The sequence below is a fragment of the Ursus maritimus genome, unplaced genomic scaffold (genome assembly GCF_017311325.1).
Source record: "Ursus maritimus isolate PB19 unplaced genomic scaffold, ASM1731132v1 scaffold_36, whole genome shotgun sequence".
Lineage (NCBI taxonomy): Eukaryota > Metazoa > Chordata > Mammalia > Carnivora > Ursidae > Ursus > Ursus maritimus.
This window is the reverse complement of record NW_024426230.1, coordinates 24,815,843-24,833,432: the sequence shown is the minus strand read 5'-3', so window position 1 is coordinate 24,833,432 and position 17,590 is coordinate 24,815,843.

Sequence of the window (17,590 nt, the reverse complement as noted above, 5' to 3'; positions counted from 1 at the left end):
GATAAATAAATAAATTATATATATATATATATATATATATATAAATCAATGAATGAATAAATGATATTTACGATTCTCCATAATATTCTTTCTAGAAATTGCCATACTCGAACCACAGGAAACTACATAAACTTTGTGGGATTGAAAAAAGTATTGGATTAGGGGAACTAATAAACTAATAAAATTTTAATTACCTGTGGGAAGAATAGACCAAGTAGTATTTCTAAAGTTGAGCTATGTATTTATCGGATAGAAAATTGGGTTAGCCAAAATAACATCGCAAAAGAACAATTATTGTCATAGGAAAACATGAACTATGTATCAAAAGTAGTCTCCAAAGTCCTAAGTATATGATCCCATTTTTGTGGAATATCATACGTATGTATACATACATAATACATTGCACATAACATTAGAAAACCAAACACCAAAACATTAACAGTGATTCTCTCTGTGTGCTGTATTATGGATCCTTTTTTCCCTTTGTGTGTGTGTGTGTTCTAACTCTTGTGCATGAAGCATGTGTTACTTTTTTTTTGAGAGAGAGAGGAGAGAGAGAGAATCCTAAGCAGGCTCCACTCCCAGTACAAAGCCTGACACAGGGCTCAAGCTCACAACCCTGAGATCATGACCTCAGCCAAAATTAAGAGTCGGACACTTAACAGACTAAGCCACCCGCACACCCCTACTTTTTTTAATTAAGGAAAAACAAATGTTTTTAAATGCTGAGTTACCATGGAACTAAAAGAAATGTTTTTTACAGCTAGAAACCGGACTTAGAGACAGTAAACAACATGATAACTAGGCAGGTCTTCCTCTGAAGGTCTATGAGTCCCCGTGGCTGCCATAACGAAATACCATAGACTGGGTGGTTTCAACAACAGAAGGGAACTTTCTCACAGTGTTGGAGGCTAAGGTCTGTTAGCGTGGCAACTTCTCATGAGGACTCTCCCTCGCTTGCAAACAGCCACCCTCTCCCTGAATGCTCACGTGGCCCTTCTTTGGCGTATGCTCTTGGAGAGAGAGCAAGCTCTCTGATGTCTTTCCTTATAAAAGTAACAATCCCGTCATGGGGGTCCAACCCTGACAGCCTCATCTAACCCTAATTACCTCCCAAAGACCTCATCTCCAAATACCATCACACTGTGGGGTAGGGCTGCAATGTATGAATTTTGGAGGGACACAAACATTCATCCAAAGCAGAGGGTATCCTCCAGAGATTAACAGTGTGATAAATTCAAGTTCACGTTTTTTTAAATAAAATACTTAGAAGAGTGCTAGATGATATAATACAGGGAAAGAAAAAAAGCCATGAACAGGATACAGTCCTGTCCATCAGAGACACATTCTTGTAGTGGAAGACAGAATATGACCACCAGTGCAACAGAATTCTAACAAAAATACATACTAGCACATATTGGAGTGAAGAAGGGGAACATAGAGTGCTCTTAGTCTGGGAACAATCGGGAAATGTTTCTAAAAAGAAGTGAAATTTAAGCTGAGGTTTTTGGGGGGGAAAAAAGTAGGACGAGTCAAGAGTGTGGAAGTCTGTGCCAGACAGAGGGAACAGCTTGTAGCAAGGTGCAGAGGTGCTGGAAAACATCACTGCACACGTGTGGGGGGGGGTGAGGCAGGAGGGGCTCAAGGAAGAACTGCCATCTCTAACGTACATCTGAACAGAGATTCAATGAGCTCAACTGGACTGAACTAGTGTGCCATGCTAAGTTCAAACCTTACCTCAAGAACCATGCAAAACACTAACTTTTAAGGAGAGAGGAGCAAGAAATGACTGAAGATTGAGAAATATCCCTCAGGTAATGAAGTGGAAGAGAATGGTTTAGACACCATTTTATAGAATGGAGAAAGAAAGCTGGTTTAGAGGTTCTCCTAAAAATTCAGAAGAAAAACGATGAAGAGCTTGACCCAGGCACAGATATTTATCAGAAAAATAAATGAGGTAGTTATTATCAAATAGCCAATATGGTTCCAGAAATTTCTGTGGTAAAGCTACAAATTTTATGTGGTTGAGGTACTTAATGACAAAAGAGGTGGCCATATGGTTTGTGTGGGACAGTCCTGGATTTCACAGCACAATTATTCATAGCACCCCTTTTCTTTTCAAGAGCATCCCAATTTGGGTAATAAATTAATGTGCACCCTACAGTGACTCCCCTCTCCCAGCTCCGTGAGTACCTAGTCTGAAGGCCCTATTGTAGACACCACTCCTTGGATTCCTGTTTGTTTTCACCATCTTGCCACCTTCCAGATCACACTTTTGGCCACCACAGAAAAAACCTGCCTCTTTCTCTGGACCCCAGGATCAGCCTTTTTTTAAGATTGTCTGTCTTACACTTATCTAAATCCCCCCGTTTCTGACCACACAAATTCTCTGGAGGAAACACTTCCGTTGTGGATCCCAACCCTGCTTCCAAATCAGCTGCTTCTGCCCAAACTCTTCATTCTTCCTTTATCACTGGCTGAGTGCCCTGGCCTTTACGGCCCCAGGCATTTCACTGGCTACACTGCCCTTCATTATACCATCTTGGGGCCATGGATCGTCTAAACTAAAATGTTAAATTCCTTCCCAACTTTGCCTCACATTACCTGGTCCTCTATTTGGCCAGAGTCTCAAACTCCTATCACAGACACCTCACCTTTTTCTCCACCATGGCCAACCTTTAGTGGGCATGTTAGTCTGCCACGTGACCTCCACTCCCTCATTCAGAACTAACCAGAATGTAAATAGTTGTTTATGGGATGATTTTTATAGCTCTTTATTCCTCCACTTCTTTGTATATTCCAAATTTTCTACAGTGTATAATGAAATACATTTATTTAAAACAAAAACAATTTACCTTTATTCCCTTCAAAATTGAACCACGCTTTCCTCTCACCTTCCAAGTCCCACTGAGGCTACTTACCTCACCACCAGGAGCTTTCCATTTAGGATGAGACTTGGCTAGGATCAAGGGCTAGCCATTGTGCCAAGCTCTCTGCTAGAGTCTTCTCACAAACTTTTTGGAGAAGAGCTAGCAATTTGAACATAACGGCAAAAGAACCCTATTTCTGACAGTAAATACTTTTGACTCCCTACAAAAGTTTAAAAGGTTCTAAGAAGTTTAAAAGAATGGGTAGAGAAAGGGCAAAGATCAAAGAAATAAGAGTCGGTTACAGTGGAATGTTACTATCGATCCAGAGATGAAAGCACCATCGTTGCTATGCTCTCCAAAACACCGACTATCAGAGCAGAATTCACAGACCAAGTAGACTGAATGAGGTGGAAGGCCTGGATTAGAAAGGGGGGCAACTACATTAGAGACAAGATTACTTAAGCGACACACCGATCAACCAGTATATTACAATGTGTATTGAATCATCTTTGTGTAAATGGATCACAGTTGCAATGATTCAGTGTTGTGAGATAAAGTTTTGTGTACCTACTGACCTGAACCAGGGCCTTTCAGTTTATGCTATGAGGCTACTGCGTGAAGAGAGGGGAGGGTAGAAACAGGTAAATGGCTAAGTCTCCTGCCTCCTACTCACATCAGCCAGTCTTTGTTACCTTAGAAGATAAAATGTATTTGAAAGCCACCAAATAAATCGGCATGAAAACTAAATACATGAATAAATAAATAGGTTTTGTTATGGAATGCATAGCCTAACACTTTTCATAGGACCAAAATCTAACTAAACATGCATCACCTTTGGCATATTAACCAGCACGTATGTTTTTGTTCTTGCTCACAGGAAGTAGAAATATTTCATTGGGAGGCTTAAAAATGCCTCTTTTTAATAAGCTCATATTCACACTTCTAATCCACATATGAACTCATCTACTTTCACTAAATAAATTCCTTGAAGAGAGGGGTCCCTTCCCTCTCACTGCCTCGTACAGACTTCACAAATAGGATGTTCAATAGATATTTGCCAGTTAAAAAGAACACTGAAGGCAGAATACATTTTTAAAATACATAAGCAAAGAAATTCTCTCATAGACCCAAAAGCAACTTGAAAAATATGTCCAGGGGTCAAATTGTTATCTACAAGCATAGAGAGAATGTTAATTATCAGGATAATGATTTTGCTGTAAGGGTATAACAATGATAATGAAGTCCACATACCATGACCCCAGTTGACAACACAAACATCTTAGGAGGTGGTAAAAACAGAGCACATCAGAGTAGTTCGCCCTTACGTTAAGGAATCATACCAGCTCATTACCTTCTAAATGACTGTGGTAAAAAATGCTTCCCATGCTACATTTTCTCTTTATGTTAAAACACACCCACCCACCCCCTCCAACACACTCACCCTCTGAATCAAAGGGTCAAGTTAAGCCAACCTCATTGTCTCTGTGATGCCTTTATATATAATGATAAATACAAATGAGATGAGAGGCTTATCTTGGTTCAGTCCATAGGAATTAAAAACTAACGAACAAGGAAGCATGATGTTTGTGCTGACTGCCTCAGACACTGGACCTAATATCTCACTTAAAATTTCAGAGTACCAGAGAAAACACCACCTGCACTGATTCTGTGGGTTCAACGAAAAGGTCAGATGGAGCATGACCTTGTCTTAATAAGCACTTGAGAAGTATATAGGGAAGACAGACAAAACTCACACAGGAAATTAACGGGCCATGTTGGTGTTAGCCGTCTGCGCCAGCCGTCTGACTGATGCTGTGAGGAAAAAGTTATAAACCGAACGACGACTTGGTGACCTGCCCTGGCATAATTAAATTCATGACTATAAATTATGCATAGTATTATTTTATAAAGCCTCTCAAAAGCAAGCGGAGTAAGGGAAAAACAGCTTAGTTGCCCACAGACAATTTTTCTTTGATGCCCGTTTGAATAAAACAAGAACCTTTTGCTGGATTTATAACGTGACCGTGTGACTCGGGCAGGGGACGGATTAAAGGTGACATGACAGGTGGCGTGTCGTCCGTGCGTGGGGAGCGTCACACTGACAGCGCTGCCTGTGGGAAAAGGCAGAGGATGTGGAAAGCGACTGTGCAGGAAGGCGGAGGTAATGGAGCTCAGCGACACGCTGGGTATTTGTGAAGGAGAACTTCTTCACGGGTGATATAAATCCAATCTGTAACTTTCCATTTTTCTTAGTATGTCCATAAATTTAACACACTATTATTTGAAAAGTAGAGTCACAGTAGATCTGAGATCACATTATATCTTGTTCAGCAAGCTCTGTGAGCCCAGCAGGGGCGGCTGTGGATAGCACACAGGGGGCCGGGGATGGGCCACCACAACAGGTCCGTGGAGGCGTCTGCCACGGAGCCCACACACTGTCCTGTTCCACAGCTTCTCTCACACCGAGTTACTTCATCCACGTCATCCTCACCATGCTGTTTCCACACCTTACACTTGTCAATCTCTCCTTTTTATGCCCACAAATAATTTCGCAATCCTCTTTCTCAGCTTTTTGCCCTTCCAGTTACCTCTCTTGAGAGTAGGTTTCCATTCAACAACCAGTGTCCTCTTCATCCTAATCGTGGGAAATGGTAAGGAGATATTCACCTGCCCTCAACGGAATAGCGCGAGAAGAGGATGTGAATCCAGGAAAGAATGAGTACCAACAGAGAAGAAAAGTAAGCAATGGCTTGAAGAGGGGGGGAAAATCCACCTTTATCCTGTTAGACAACTTCGGATGCAAACCTGGAAGAAAGCGGCTACGTTCCCGTGAGTGTTTCAACATGGCTGGAATAGCGCAAAGTAAAATAAAGCTAGTTATCACTGATGAATGTATGCTATTTACCTTTAGTGCCTTTTTCTGAACTCAAGCAATGCATTTCCAATATTTACCATTAGGCTGATTTTTATTAAAAGTTCAGAGAGACTCTGGATCAAAAGTGCCGTGCCCACTCAAAATATTCATAGTCCTGACTTTAACAAATGAATGTGAAAGGCTGCACGAGGTAAGCCCAGAATTCAGTGCTCAGTTTGATATCCCAGAATGCTCTCTGTGAGAACGGAACAGATTGGTGAGGCTGTGAGTGCCGTTGCAGACTGTAGTAACAAGTGCATCCCATCTCTCCCCATAAGGCCTTCTGGGGGATGCATTACTATCCTTCCACATTTATTACTCGTATTATGTTCCCAGCTAGAGTCTCAGAGGCTCGATGGTCGAGTACACAAAGTGCTGCTACAACAAGCAGGCTGATCTCAGACAGTTGTGTGTGTCTCTCGTTCATGGATGACAACTAAATGAGCAGAATGTCCAACACCATGCCCACTGTTATTGGCTTGATTTATCATGAACCACAAGACTTTTTTTCCTGGCCCTATAACAAGTCTAACACCAACAACTACAGTGAACAGTAAACAGCACAGGTGTAAGAACAGAGAGTAATTTCTGTTTGAGAGGCAGAGTCAGGTGTACCCAGGGCAGGTGTGCCCAGAAGGCACGATTCCAAACCAAAGCAGGAGAGAGCATGTGGCGGAGTGGGTTTGAACGAGCAGCTAGTCCCCTACTGCCATCCTCTAAGTCAGAACTTTTTAAATTGCCACTTGCTTGAAGCCACATCAAGAGTCTTCCCATGATTCTCTCACCTCCCTAGATTTCTATTCTTGGGACTGGATGCAAAGCCAGAAAATTGAAGGGATTCCTTCTCCTCTCTATAAACCACCAACTAGACAAAAAATAGAACCTATTCACCAGTTACTCTTCTCTTCTCAAAGGGCTTTATTTACATGGCTTTATCAAGTGAGTTATAAGAGAAAAGGCTTCGGAAAGTTGGCCAAACTCAGTAACTATCTCTTATGGTTTTATTGGAGTTAAACAGTTGGAATAGGCAGGTAGCATATCATCAGGAAGGATGCCAGGCTGAAACTACAAAACCTCTTGGTAGATGTCTTGGTCCTAATATACAAACATTGAACCCAAAGAATAAACAAAACTGCAAGGTTGCAGTTTGAGTTACTCAATTTATTCCAGAATCACAAATACAGTAAGTGATTAAGGAAAAGAATAAAGTTTCTACCAGGATGTGTTGGACACAAATAGCTCTTGCATTGTGCGTTACCCAACTGAGATTTCACTATGATGGAACTTCTTGACTTCCTGGACCACTGCTCACCTCCTTAATGCTTTATTTAAGAATAACAGCAATTCAAACTATCACAAAATGACCCATTGTTGTTTCTTAAGAAAAGAGCAGCTCTTTGTTTCTAAAATGCTCAGTTATGCAATGAATGACTTTGGACTTGCAGGGAAATGTTCACCTCATCATGTGATACAATTGTAGGACATGAATCCAGCAGGAGTGATTAAATCTTAAACACAAATGTGGAACAATTGCTCAAAGAGCATGCAAAGTCCTTTGTGATTAAATTAAGCAGGGATTGGAAAAATAGTGTATAAGAATAATGGCTCTGCCTGAAAATTTTCTGGGAAAATCAACATATCACAAATCTCTAAATTGGAAGAGACCTTAGATGACATTAAAGGCAATCCTCTTTGGTAGAGTGACCACTTTATTCAGGTTTGCCTGGGATTTTTCTGATTTTGGCACTCAACAGCCCAGGTCTTAGAAAACTCCTCAGTCTTGGGGAACCTGGGTGGTGCAGTCAATTAAGCATCCGACTCTTGGTTTCATCTCAAGTCCTGATCTCAGGGTCTTCAGATCAAGACCTGCATTGGGCACTCAGCAAGGAGTCTGCTTGAGGTTCTCTCTTCCTCTCCCTCTGTCCCTCCTGCTCATGTGTACATGCTCTCTCTCTCTCAAATAATAAATAAATCTTAAAAAAAAAATCCTCAGCCTTGAGCAAACCAGGTAGTCACTCTACTCTTTGGATTCATAAATCCCCTTGATGACATGACCTACAAGAGACTTAACTTTCACAGGGTTCTGCTCCTGATCATGAGTCAAAGTCAGTGGCCCTATAACCTATCCTTTTTCTTTCTTCTGTAGCAAAATAAATTCCCTCCTCCAACTGGTAGCCTTCTGATTATCTGAAGACTACCCCTCCCCATCCCATACTTCTCCAACCCAGTCTCTCCATTCTCTGGGTTAGATTTACCCAGCTCCTTCATCTATTCCTTGACTGTTCTTGTTCCATTGGTGACCAAATGACTCTCCTCTGGGTAAGCTCATCTGTCAAGGCCCCCAAATGGTGACATCCCAAACTGAGTTCAGGCTTCCATGCACCATATGAGTAGAGTCCTTTAGCCCTCCCCCTGTCCTGGGCATGATGGGAATGTGGACATTCTATTAGTTCATCTGGCTACCACATCCCACTACTAAATAACAGTACAATTTATGTCAACAGAAGGCCATGGAGATTTTTCATACATGCTGTTGTTCGAAGACCTGCCATCCTGTAGTTATGCAATTGGTCTTTAGACCCAAACATTGCACATTGATCTCTTAGAGTGAACCCATTATTCAGCCCAGAATTCCAGCTTTGAATAATAACTCCATCACCCAAATCATTCACTCCCCTTCTAGGTTCATGTAATAGACAAATGTTTTCTGGATGTCAGCATCTGCCTTCACTGAAATCATTGGCAGGAATGTTTACTAAGTCAGGGTGTGGGGCCAAATCATTAGTGTACGCATAGCTATCTGCTGCATAAAGGCGGGTATTCATATGGGTCCTTTATTTTGAAATATTCTTTAGAGCTTTCCCTATTTCCAGATTTTAGAAGGGAAATTGAAACCAGGAGAATGCAAATACACTATAGCAATGCTTTCTTCATTTTCAACCACACCTGCCTTCTCCTTTACCTTTAGCCCACATATAGCCCTTCAGTGTCTCCAAACTTCAGTAAGCGAGTAGGATGGAGTTCCCACTATGAGCCTCGGAACGGAGCAGGGCTCTGCAGGCTTCAAGTGGGAATCATTGGTGCAGTTCATCCAGTGTCCCTGACTACCCTGTTCCAGGGACATGTTAGGGTTTCACTTGCCCACCTCTTTTGAAGTCAGGCATAGCCACGTGACTTGTTTTAGCAAACTACACATATATGGAATAATAAGTGTTACATCCTGGCAGAAGCTTTAAAAGCCGCTGTGTGGTTTGCCCTGTTTCCTTCCCACTGTTGTTTTCATCAGGGATGTGGGGGAAGATGAAAAGCCTTCCATTAGCCTAGGTCCCTGAGAGGACACATGATCAGAGCCCCCTGCTGGCCCACATTAGACATGCAGGTGGAGTAGGAAAGAAAGCCCCTGAGATTTTGGACATTTTGTGACTGCTACATGATTCACCTTGACCTGACTGTTACACTGAGGATACTGAAGGATACTGAGGACACTGAGGATACTGAGGGTCTGAAAGGGCAAAAGGAAGGCATCGGCATAAACAGCAAGTACGAAGGCTTGAGATGGGAAAGAGCAGAGCTAGTCCATGGAACAGAAGGGCCACTGAGCTGGAGCTCAGAGGACAAGGTTTAGGATGAGGACAGAGAAGAGACAGGCTCTGACCATACAGGGCCTTGGATGCTGAGGTGAGGTGTCGGTACTTCATTCTGTGCCCCGTGAGAAGATTTTGGACCATGTAGACAGGTGATCTAACCCTGCTCTGCTTCCCGTGTGGAGCAAGCACTGTAGGGGTGGTGATGGAGGATGTAGAAGCAATTGGCGCAGCGGGGTTGCCATGACCTCAACCCAGAACCCAAATGTGTGGAGAAATTAGACTTCCACTTGGTTGAGAGCCGATCTCTTCTTGCTCACTAGCTCCTATCAACTATAGCAAAATAAAAGGAACAGGGAGATTACCCTTAGACCGACACAGTGATTTAAGGAGTCTTTTTAGTAAAACTCAGCCTATTTGGTTAGACATGGTAAGTCTCTAGATTTTGGCCCCACCCCTGCCCTCCAGGATGGTGTATGGAGGGAGAGAAGCATGCATGACCTTATGGATTTGGGGGAAAAGAGTCCTCAAAACCATGCAGGGTCCTCTGGCTCCCCAGCAACGTCCCTTGTCCCCCACGTCATTAGCCTACAATGGTGTCATTAGGGGCTGCAGCTGAGGCTGAGCTGGTCTACACATCTTGGTCTACACCAAGCTCTCAGCCGGGTGGGACTAGTAGTCACCTCTGCTCTCGCTGGCATTACAGGCCCCTCTGAATGCCTCGCAGCCCCTATCTCAACACGCCCACAACTGCGCTGGTGGCTCGCAAGTCCATGTTCATGCCTTGGAAGAATAGAGGGAGGCTTGGGGATACAAATGAGATCCTCACTCTCTCTGACCACATCTCTGAATTTACTTACTTGGGATCACCCTCCAGGCTGGCCAGGAAGACCAGTCACAGGGCCTCCGGGTGACTTCTCCCAGTGTCCCAGACTAGAAGCCGAGGAGGAACCCCTCTGCACTCCCTCCAGGTATTTAGTTCACTTCCCTCTCTCTCTGGGCTGCAGCCCCCAGGGAAGATTAAGAGTCCCTCGCTGGCCATTATCTCCTGTTCTCTTTCTGTCTTCCTCCTCCAAAAATCAATGTGGGCAAGTATGCAGGCTTCATTACCATAGCCCCATCATCTGAACAGCCTTCTCACTCACTCAGCATGAATGGGGAATAGTACAGACGTTCGATGTGTTACGGGAGAAATTTATAACCTAGTCTTTTAGTCCTGATCTCTGCTATGTAAATGGGCACTAAAAACATTTATAAAATCCTTTCTCTCCCTACAGACTAGCTTTCAAGGCTACTGTCTTTCTGTACAACCCTATTTTTTTATGTCAGAAGCCAAATCTTAGCTTTTTCAGCATGTATTCTTTTTTTTTTTTAAGAGATTTTATTTATTTGTTTGAGAGAGAAAGAGTGAGTACAAGTGGGGGAGAAGGGCAGAGGAGAGGGAGAAGCAGGGAGCCTGACTTGGGGCCTGATCCCAGGATCCTGAGATCATGACATGAGCCATAGGCAGATCTTAACCAACTGAACCACCCAGGTGCCCCTCGGTTTATATTAACCAACTGAACCACCCAGGTGCCCCTCGGTTTATATTTCTTTATCCCCTCTCTGAGCAGGTATATTTGGGAAGAAGAGAAAAGCACATTAAATTTTTCCAAGTCATCGCCATCATTACACCTGTTAGGAATCTATCTTAATGGTCTGGATGAGAGAGAAACATACCACGCTGAAGTGAAGTAGAGAGCAGGAGAGAGAGAGCAAAGTAGGCATATGCAGGAAATATTCTGGAATTAAAATAGAATCGGCTGAAGGATGAGATCATAGGTGGTGAAGAATATGCAGGACCAAGAAGGAGTCCTAAGTGATAACAGACAGATTGTCCATTTGGGAATACTAGAGAAGAAACAGCTTTGGGGCAGGAAAAGTCAAGGATTGTTTTGCACCCAGTAAATTTGAAATTTCAGTTAAACATCTCAGTGATCATGTCAAACAGGCCACTTAGCAGGGCCCGGAGACGACGACCAAAACTGAAGTCAGTTTTGCGGGGGGAAGCTTCCGTAGGCCAAGCCACATTAGGACAAGGGGGACAAGAAGAACAATCCTGACCCAATCCAAAGCTCCCTCAAGGCAAGCTCTTAAGATTCAGCGTAACATTTAAGGTCCAGACTCAGGCACTGCAAACCCTAGATTTCAGCTATAACCACAGAGGAGAGAGAAAAGGTGTATGTGGGAACTAGGTAATCGTTTTTGTACAGACTTTTATCTGAGAGAAAGTAACAAACACTTGGGATCCTTCATCGTGGAGATCATGGAGAAACAAAGCACTCCCTAATAACTGACCTTTCTATCAACAAAAGATCTTGTGATGGACCAGTTTTTCAGCCCAGAAGCCACCCAGAGAGTGGGCTCTCTGACTACCCAAAACGAACCTATGGTTTAGAGTTTCACCATACACCCTAACATTTCTGCTGTTGGGTAGGAATAGGGGAAAAAAGAATGGGTAGGCTCCTCTAACTGAATGGGGGAGGGGTAGAGAGCAGTGATGGGGGTGAAAGGACCCCCAAAGAAATATCCCCAATTCTGAAACAAATATCTGTCTGGGTTCCTTCAGAATCACTCTTTTGAAACAGCAAGGCACCCCTCCACCATAGGAGAATGGAAAGCTGACAACTAGAAGACAGATATGCTTAATTAATAAGGGTTGAGGGAAACCTACACGGATGTCACACAAAAGGAGCAGGAAAATAGAAAATGATAAAGAAGACATGATTCTTCAAAATCAACATGTTTATATAGGTAGGGTAAAAGAGAAAGGGAAGACAAGAGGGAGAGGAGGGGTAAGAACAAGGGAGGAGAAAGTTCTTTTTCAGGAACGATTACTATTCAACTATAACCCTCTTGCTCCCTCTGGAGGTCAAGGGTGTGAATAACATGTCTGTAAAAAAAATCACTACTAGAAGCCTCGGCTTCATTTGGACGGCAATTTTCTTCACTCTAAAATAAGTCAGAAAAAAATAATAAAATAAAATCAGTATTAAGATAAAAGGACAAAATAAGGGCAAGAAATAAAATTTCCTCTGGCTTTTGGGAACTTTCCATATATTCTGAAATTTGAAGCCCAAAAATTTGAGGTGCTTTGTAAGCAAAGCTAGGGTAAAGCCCTAATCAAATACTTAAGACAGGCCTTAATAGGATGGGGAAAAGGTACAATACGGCATTAGCCTACATTAATCTATTTCCCCAAACAGTTTCTTTTGTAAACAGGAAGATTCTTTAGGATGGTGGGGTTTTTTTAAAGGTTTTATTTTTAACTAATCTCCTGACACCCAACACGGGGCTTGAACTCACAACCTCAAGATCAAGAATCACGTGCTCCACCGACTGAGCCCGCCAGGCGCCAGTAGGATTGCGTTTCTCCTCACATCAATGTAAAGTCCTCTTGGAAGGGCAATGTCTGGCCTTTGTTTCAGATTTTTTGTATTTTAACAAGGATGTCATTGTCACCAGGCAACTCTGTACTCCAGATGTAGGTATCTGCGAAAGTTAAATTACCTCCTATTTCTAATGACTAGTCTGGCAGTAATCACAGTATTACAATTTGTCTCCCAAGATCTAGCAGCTGAATCAGGAAAACAAGTCAAGGAGCCAAAGGCAATGAACCTTCATAAACTGAGTGCTCACGAGGCCTTTCTTCAAGGTCCCAACACACCAGTTCCAAACGAGCAGCCCTGAGACTCATTTCAGGAAGCTTCACTTCAGCGTAATGATTTTATAATACAACAGAAACGGACTCTGATTAACATTTGGGCAGGAGCAATGCAATGCTTCATAGCTGTGGGTTCAATTTGGGTAACGGTGTTTAACAAATACATAGCCAGAAGGTAAATTGCTCTGGCTTAATTAACTATTCTTTCAGAAGAACAAACACCAGTCTGGAGCATTATCTGTGGCCACAGGCAGTGAGTAGATAACATAACACCAACCACACCACGACAAAGTGCAAAAAGAGCAAAAGTGAATTTTTAAAGGTGATTTGATACTATTTAGTATATGCTAAAAGTGACATCTCAAATCACTTTTGAATGGTGTCAGGACAAGGGAGCCATTTGGAACAAAAGGTAAAATCAGATCTGTATGACACTCCATACAAAAGAATGAACTCTAAATGTATCAGATATCTGACAAATAAAACTATCCAGGTACTACAAGAAAATACGAGGAAATTCCTCTTCAATTTTGGTGAGAAACAAAGACTTAAAATAAAGAGGCAATAAAAGACTGATAATCTGACCACATAAAAATAAATACAATACATAACAAAAACAAACAAACAAAAAACCCACCCACAATAAACAAAGACAGAAGACAACTGACTGGGAGAAAATATTTGCAAGACATATCTGTAATATGTAAAGAGCTCTTGAAAATCGAGAAAGGACCAAAAACCCAGTAGAAAAAAGGGAAAAAAGATATAGAGGCAATTCACCTCCGAAAAATAAAATAGTCCTTAAAAATGTGAAAAAAAAATCAGAGAAATATAATTAAAAAAAAACAAAACAGAATACTGAGATACCATTTTTATCTATCAAAAATTAGAAAGTATGATAATACATTCTGTTGGCAAAACTGTGGGGAAATATTCTTATAAATTGCCGGTGGGAACGAAGATTGATACAACCCTTTGTGGAATGAAATCTGACAACACTTAACAAAAGCTACAGATGCACTTAACTTCTGCCCCAAAATCCCGCTTTTAGGAGTCTGCTCTGAAGATAACCCTCCAGCAACACAAAATGAATAAGCACAGGAGATTCACTGCAGCACTGTTTGTGACTCAAAACATTAGACGCAACCGAGACGCTCAGTGCCATCAGCATGGGGGTCGCTGAATAAACGGAGACACCCCCACGGTGAAACACTATGCAGCCATAAAAAAGAAGGGAGCTCTCTGTGAATGTACAGGGAGTGATTTCTAGAACATATTAAATTTAAAAAGCAAAGTGAAGAGTATCTACAGTACGCTACCTTTTGTGTAAAACAGAGGGGATACAACAATATCTATGTATTCATTATACATATATTCATCCGTTTGTTCAAAAGAAATGCTAAAAGGATAAACCATAGATTAATGAGTTTTGCCTATAGAAAGTGAGGGGGGCACCTGGGTGGCTCAGTCGGTTAAGCATCTGCCTCTGGCTCAGGTCATGATCCCAGGGTCCTGGGATGGACCCCACATCAGGCTTGCTGATCTGCGGGGAGCCTGCTTCTCTCACTCCCTCTCCTTGCTGCTGCCCCTGCTTGTGCTCTCCTCTCTCTGTCAAATAAATAAATAAAATCTCTCTAAAAATTAGCATTCTGAGTAATAAATGTGGAAGGGATGAAGGAAACAGAAAGTCACCATTAGGCAAATACCGTATGTAATAACTATTGCATAGAAGATCCATCAATGGATGATAAAATCAAGAGGCAAAAGTATTACGAGAAAAAGGATATTTGCATAGTCTCAAAGTATCTCCCTACAGGATACTAATTACAAAGGCAAAAATAGTTACCTTACAGGGCAGAATCCTGGCGCACAACATCTTAAGTAATCAGAGTGAACATCCCCAGAAACAAGGGACAGCAAGATCGCGTGCCCCGGACAGAAGGGTACAACATAACGTCTGTGGTGTTCTCACAAAGAAATACATCCACTCACATCTAATCGTCAGAAAACATCAGACAAACCCAAAGTGGGGGATATTCTAGAAAATAACTGACCAGCACTCTCCAGAAGTGTCAAGGTCGTGAAAGACAAAGGAGACAGAGATGTGACAAATACATGCCGCGTGTGTGTGATCCTGGGTTGATCTGGGGCCGAGGATTACTTCAACCTCAGTGGGAAAACTGCTGAAATTCCAGTAAGGTCTACACATTAGTTAAAAGTCGACTGTCGATGTTAATTTCCCTATTATTCTGTTGCGTAAGCATCAACATGAAAGAAAGCGGGTAAAGGTTATATGGGAACTCTGTTATTATCTTTGCCAGTCTTTTCTGTAAGTTCACATTTATATCGAAATAAGAAAATTTTCAAAGGATTATTTTAAAGCGTTTCTGTTAAGTGAACGCATGTCTACATGGCACATTTCCGGAAGGTATTACGTGTGCGATGCCTTATTACGACTGCTGGAGGTAAGCTCTGCAGATATTGATGCGCAAAATCTGTAGGAAGAGTGTTGGAACCCAGAAGAAAACATCAGCAGAATAATATCTTGTTTAAAACACTGTAAAATGAAATACAGCCTATTTGTTTAGATTTGGGGAAACAGGAATACGAATGTGCTAAATGTGCTATTTCCACTGGCAGAGATAGAACCGTAACTTTCAAGTCAGTAAGTCGTCACTAGATGCAGAGTTTGCGCTCAGGATCAAGTCTGCAAAATTCTATTGGACACCTCATTCCCACGACTGCAAATCCAGCCTTCACCAATAGGAAGCAGAAACCAGTGGATAAAAGCTTCCCTTTCTTGTCCCCGAGCAAACAGTTCTGAGACACATTTAAAAGAATACCCTAGCAAGACTGTACACGAGTCACCCACAGGAATGGACCCCTCAATAATGTACCACCGTATTAGTTTGCCCTCCATCCCTGTTCAATTCCCCTGGATCCTTATTGCTCAATGGGGTCACTTCCAAAGGAACTTCCTGTTTACCAGTCTTTGTCATGGGTTCTGCTTTGAGGGAGTGTAGGGCAGGGATGGTGGAGACCTAAGCTAAGATAAAGACACATTTGCCCGTAAGTACAAGTTACTGACGTAAATATGAAAGAGATAACAATCAGTGGGAGTCTATTACTAAGTGCATAAAATACCATTAAAGATGTTCACAAATGAGAATTTTATCCATTAAATGATGTGTTCCGGATGGAGCTAGACTGTGAGGTAACCCTTGAGGAGTAATAACTCTTTGAGAGAATCATAGAATGAGCAAAGAGGGTATCCCACATCCATGGACAGACAACGCAGGACCCAAATCAAGCTGAGTTTTCTTTAGCCAACATGGAAAAAAGATTGTTGTAAGACTGCAATCAGCACAGCTCAAGGACTTATACACACGTGCACTCTTGAAGAAGTCTATCACTAGCCAGCAAAAAGATGAAAAATGAAAGCATTTTTACCTGGGAATGAGAAAGGTGTATTTCAGGCTTGTTTATAGGAAATGTTAAGTCCTACATTTTTTAAAGGAGAAATTTCTTTTGTGGAATACCAGATAGGAAATATTTGATTTATACAAAGAACAAAAAAGCAGAGGAGCCTAAAAGAAATAGAATTTAGCAAAATTTCCATTTAATTTAATAAAAATGAATTTGGCCCTCTTGATACTTGAAATAATTTTTAACAAAGCAGCTACCTAACGATTTATGCCAATCACATCCTTTTATATTTGGCACACAAAACTTTTGTTGCTCTTTTCCCCATGTTTCCTTTCCTCTAATGTTTGTTTTCTTTAAAGATCTATAAGCTATCTCCCTTAAAAAGAAAAAGTAGAATTGTGAACTAAAACTATGGTTAACCAGTACCCAAGTTTCTTGCCAGTCTGAAATGTCAGCTGGAAAAACAGTCAGCCACTAAGCATGGCACATTTTAAGCCCAGTCTTCGAGAAATCCAGCAAGTTTTTGTTTATTTATTTTTTTAAAGATATTATTTGTCAGAGAGAAAGAGCACAAGCAAAGGGAGAAGTGGGCAGAGGGAGAGGGTGAAGCAGGCTCCCCACTGAGCAAGGAGCCCGATGCGAGACTTGATCCCAGGACCCTGGGATCATGATCTGAGCTGAAGACAGAGGCCTAACCGACTGAGCCACCCAGGAGTCCCTCTAGCAAGTTTTTAAAGAACTGCAAGGGAGCCACTTCTCCGGGGATGAATAGCCAGCCCCTCCTAGGTGTGGTAAACACATACAAAAGGATGTTAGTATAAACAAAAAAGAAATGTTAACATGAAAAATAAAGTCTGACTGAGAGACTTCACTATTATCACCTCCACACTTAACATACCTGGTAAGGATGACTTTCAGTATTTAAATTCCAACCCCGTAAGACAAGTTTTCCTCAGTATGTCAAATCATGTTGCTTTCATTTATCTTTTTCAGTTTCTCAAACTATGGGATGCAAGCTTTTGGGAAATCTAACTGCCATATACAGTTACACAGTTTGTGCACTGCACAAATGTACCTTATGCCAAAAGGGATG